Source organism: Vollenhovia emeryi, unplaced genomic scaffold (genome assembly GCF_000949405.1).
Source record: "Vollenhovia emeryi isolate VEMERY1.0 unplaced genomic scaffold, V.emery_V1.0 DF939144.1, whole genome shotgun sequence".
NCBI lineage: Eukaryota > Metazoa > Arthropoda > Insecta > Hymenoptera > Formicidae > Vollenhovia > Vollenhovia emeryi.
In genome coordinates, this window is record NW_011967222.1 from 1,151,191 (window position 1) to 1,156,923 (window position 5,733).

Here is a 5,733-nt window from a genome sequence, read left to right on the forward strand (position 1 = left end):
GGCATTTTGAAGAACCGTATAAGGGTTTTTTTTTTATTCGACACCACTCGAACAGTTGTATTCGTATTGAATGTGCAGACGTCATTTGCGAAGTCTTGCTAGTTGCAATAATTTCCATGTTACATGTTATTATTTTTGTACGATTAAAAAAAAGTAGGCAGCAGTGCTGCGTTAAATTTTTGGATTGTACACGGAGAGAATTTTCTGTTAAGATTTACCCTGAAAATCATGTAATCGTGGGACAACATAACGTTTTGAAGAACCGTATGAGTTTTTTTAAATTTTACCATACATTCTACTAATAAAACGTGTACTAACTGTAAGTATAGTCACTAGAATGTATGGTAAAAATTTCACGAAAACTCTCGTCAAATGCTTCGAAATGCCATGTCCGACGATTACATAATTTTCAGGATAAATTTTAAGAAAAAAATTCTCTCCGTGTGGCAGTCAAGTGCTTTCGTGCCTCGCGATTAGTATCGGCACCTCGATCGATATCGCGGCTTGATTTCAACAATGAGTATTAATACCAATCAGTCGTAAAGACATCTTGATAAGTCGCGCTTGATAAAGTCGCTGAATTCACGCCTTCACGGCGCCTGCATGCTTGTCGCGCGGCATGGAACTGCTTTACTACGGTTGTACCTAACATCACGCAGTCAGTGTCGATGTCATTATCGCGCCGGACGAGAAACGAGCGATCCAGAGACGTGAAGATTATTTTAAGACAGTCGCATTCTTTCTTATTCCCCCCCCCCCCCCACTAACAAGTGTCGGAATATTTCAAGCGTAAATGTATATTAATTACGTAATTTTCAACATGTATAAAAATTTTTCAGCATATGTAAAACAGTATAACTCGCGCTAAAAACTTGTTGAACTTCAAAATATGCTGTATGCTTATTTATATGTTGATTATAATTGTCAACTGTTTATAAGATTAACTGAAGATATGATTATAGCCTCTGCAGTAGCGTTTGAAATTAAATGAGGTTTTCTTTAGTCGAAGCCTCAAGTCAAGTGACGGCCAATTTAGACAAAGTTCTACAAACGAATCGGAGAAATGTCCTTCAGGAATGCGATCGCATTTTTCGCGATCCAAGTCGCACGGCTAATACCTTCGATGTCCGCCCCCTGATGTATAACAGTGAAAGCTAGGTGTGGAATAAGAGGCGTGACAAATCGCAGAATTAGGTCGGCCAATGCACGACAACGACAACTCGCGTGCAGATAAATGCGTGAACACACGCGCGGGCGGCAAAAACGCCCGCCCGCGACACACGCGTCTCCCTCCTATCTCGCTACTGCATCGCGTGTATGCTCGAGTGCATTAAAAGGGACGTAAAAAGTCGTAAAGCCATATTGAATAACACTTTTCGTTCCTCTCATTTCTGATGTCCCACCGATACCCACCCGGCGAGAAATGACTCGTCGATCGATGTCGAATCGACATCGACGCCGTCTAATTGGCGTCATTTCGACATCGATCGACGAATCATTTCTCACCAGGCACAATTCGTCACGACAGACGAACCTATGAATTCATAGGCAAAGTCCAGCGTACGCAGGATATTGCGGCAACGTTGAAACGTTGTAGCAATATTTCAACAATATTGCAACATTGCCGCAACGTTGTTGCAACGTTCTCTGTTCGTTGGAAAGTGCAAGGTTTCGCCGAAAGGTCATCCTTCGGCTCTTCGAAAATCGGATTCCGTGTGGCTTTGTTTCGTACACCTGATTGCAAATTATAAGACTTTGGCCTCAGTAGGCCTCTTCGATTCCTCGTTATTACAAAACGAATCCAATTTCCGCGGAAGGCGCACAGCGGAATGATGTACCCGTTGTAGCTACAGCCGGCAAATTAATGCGCTCCATTATACGTGCGTGCGAATGTGCGCGTGCACGCTCACGCTCGCACGCGGGGCCCGTGATTAATCCCCGTACGCACGCCCATAATTCGCCCCTGAATTGCCTCGTAAACGGGCCGACCCGGCGGATTAAATGGAAGCTTTTCAATGCGGCTCCCGGTCTTATCTATCCGAGTCCGTGTTATTAATCCTGACACCCAGACATAAATTGATATACATATATATGTATATATTGTACATATGTATATGCATATATATGTCGCGCGCCCGAAGACTAGTTTGTCCGGTAATCTCGTACCTTATTCCCGATGACTTTTTCGTAGCCACTAATTAACGCGTTCCACAGTCAACGATATAATCCAGCGTCGTTTAACGTAATTCGAATCGGTTCGATTTAGATCGCGGTGTGCAAATGATTCGCCCGACGAATTCGATTTATTCCGAAAAACGTTCCTAATGAAACGCGTAAAGACGATAAATTGTAATTACGTGCGATTCTAAATTCTGTCATTAAGATAAACAAGAAGAATGTTGGCAAAGTAGCAGATATCGCCGGTTACTTTTAATTGGCGCGCTGAACATTTCACGACGAGAAAGTGCCGTTATACATTAACGTTAGGCGGGTGAACGGAGGCTGGGGACATTTATACTGTATAATTATATAATTATACGCGGAATTATATAATTTAGCGCTCGTACACGTCCCTATGTAAGCCTAACATTACATTCGTCGCACGACAAATTTTTCAAGCTTGTCGATTGGCTGCCGGATAGGAAAGTTCTCGAGCGTCTGGAAATTTTCTAGCTTGTAGCCAATCAAGGCGTTTAAATGCTTCATCGTACGGCAAATACCAGCCTAAGGCTAATATTACACGTGTCGTAGGACAAACTTTTTAAGCGTTTTGATTGGCTGTTGGCTGGGAAATTTCTGGACACTCGAAAATTTTATTACCGTGCAGCCAATCAATACGCTTAGAAAATTTGTCGTACGGCACGCGTAATATTAGCCTAAAGTCCACATTGGAAGTAAGCAATAAGAAGTAAGATAACTTAACCTTTACCTTTCAGTGTAAAAGCTAAAGTACAGGCATAATTTTTTAAAATATTTGTAGCACTGATCGAACTGCGCTCTAATTCGCCGAGAGTAAGCGTCAGAGCTGAAGTAGGAGTAAGAAATGGAAATGATTAATTTCTTTACTCCTACTCTTACTTCTTACTTAAGACTTAAGAGAAATGACCAATGAGAGTCGAGAACGTAAGCAGCCACTTTGAAACCGAAGCAATGTTGAAAATTTCGATTGGTTGAAATTCTTAAATTTTACTGCTTAAGTTTATTCGTGTATTTCCAGCTTTGCAAGGGTTTCAGGTAGGCCTAGAAGTCAAACGTCGTTTCGTTCCTCGCGCCACGCCGCCGCGACGCCGGTGCGAGTTGCTCTTCTAGAAGACTAGTCAAACTAGTGTAACACGAACGAGGATGCAGGCAGGCGAGGAGGGGCCATTGTTGTTCGTGGTCGGCAACAATACCGGCACGCTTCCTTTGCCACCGCGAAAAATAATCCAGGCTTTGTCTATGATGTACACCGCAATGCGCCGTCCGCAATGCTCGTGCAAACTGTCGCGTTTTACGGCGTACAACATCGTTTTCAGCAAACCCGCGTTCCCACACTGTCCTTCTGCCCGAACACAACGTTTCCCGTCATAATAAGCCGATGCCGTGTCGCGCAGTGCGTCTAAAGCCCCGTTTACACATGCAATGATTAGTGGCGCCAACTGACTGACACTCGTTGGCGCCAGAAACCGTGGTGAAACTAGTGCAGTAAGCTAGAATGACAAAATATATATGACAAATATACTTGTCTTACTCTAATTTATTGCACTAGTTCACCAGTGCAGGAACAGAAAGAAAATAAAAGAAAAACAGATATGACTGAAGAACAATAGGCGCATCTCTACCACATTTTCCATAGGACGTGTATAATCAGTCTGATACTTCTTTAGGCAAGGCTCAATTGTATCACCAGTGGAGTAAAATGCAGAAAAGACGATAGAGAGATTACATTAATACACAGTCTTGGAGCTGATCGAAATTGAACGCTTGTCGTGGCAATCTTGAATTTTAAATGCGCAAATGCTTTAAAACCTGTTTCTCAATGAAAACTTATTTATCGCTGCGCAATACCCTTGGGAAAATTTACTTTAAATGAAATTAAAGTTTTCAAGAGTAATCTTTCAAATCTAAGAGTTTAATTACCCAAGTTAAAAGTTTACCGAAGAAATTTTAGAGTAATTTTTAGATAGCCAAGCCTGTCGAAGTTCCCGCTAGAGGATTTCGTGGATCTGCGCGGCATAGCACTTTCTCGCAAGAGGAAACCGCACGCGGTATTGTAAATTATATCACATACTTTTCGCAATTCTTAAAGGTTTCTTTGAAATTCTTAAAGTAAGATAAAAGTGTCAAGTGTCCAAATTTACTTTTCACATTTCTTATCTTTCTAAAGTAAAATTTTAAGGTTTTCTAAGGTACTTTTTCCCAAAGGAATAATAAACTTTTCATTTTCTCGAAACGAATTGCACATCGAGAGCACATTCAAAAAGCTTAAAATTACAATACTCCTTGCATCCTTACGTCCAGTTCACATTGAGCGTCTTGATCAGCTCGTCGAGCTCACCGGCACTTTACATCGATTATTAATTCATTCGTATTGCCGGTTGGCGTGTACCGTAATCCATTGCGACTGAAACGCCCCGTCGTCATTAAACTATGATAACAAGGGCCCCGGGCGACGATGAGCCGGTGCTTAACGTAACTCCTTTTACCCACCCCTTTAACTTCCTTAACCCGACACGCCGACACGACGACACCTGCCCCTGAGCGAAACGTCCATTTTTCGAATGCCACATCGGGATTTCTTCGGCGAGCACCTTCGTGCATCCTTCATCGGCTCACCCCGATTACATCTCCGAACGTCACGCGCGATATTTTAATGATCGCCTGCTTTGTATCGAGTACTTTGAGTCTATACGCGGTTATTTCGTCGAGAGAAGATTCCGAGCGCGATAGAGCTGCGCGCGCGAACATATTACAGTAATTTTAATATAGAATGCCTCGTGCGTAAAACGATTATGTGATATACATATTACATGTGATACACATATTAAAATGTTGTCCCGCCGATCACACGATTTCATTTGATTTCATCTGATTACAAATAATCTCATCTAATTGCAAATAATTTTCTTACATGCACGCGAATATGTAATGTCGTTAAACCCGAAAGAGCTGTTAGCTTGCCTCAAAATATATTTTTCTTATTTCGCCAAGAAGTATTTGCTTGTAGAGGTAATTTCAGTTAAGATTGTAGTATTCAGTCACGTGGTTCCTCGCTTCCCACTTTTCCCACTAGTCCAACCGTGGTCTTAACGAAAAGTTATTTTGTATTTGTATTTACCGTTTATTGTTCCAAATTTGCGCGCAAAGGTGTATCCAACGTTTCAACTCGCTGTTGTTCTAACAGCAACTACTTCGGTCTTATTGTGAAAAGAATACGCGCTTACACTGACCAAAAATCTTTTTAAACTAAGATTTAGATCACTTTCAAACTAAGGCTTATATCTTATTATACAGGGTGAGTCTTTCCATATCCGACAAAATTTTTGAGAAGGTAGAACGGATCGAGATGAACGGAAAAGTCCTGTACCATTTTGCAATTTTCGTAATAGTTAACGAGTAATTAATTATTAAAAATCGTTGTCTTAGGCCGGCCTACCGCCCAATTCGAGCGCGTGGCGAGATGTGCGCATAGCAATATCGATCGCCGGGCGGTCACATCTTGCCACGCGCTCGAATTGGGCAGTAGGCCGGCTT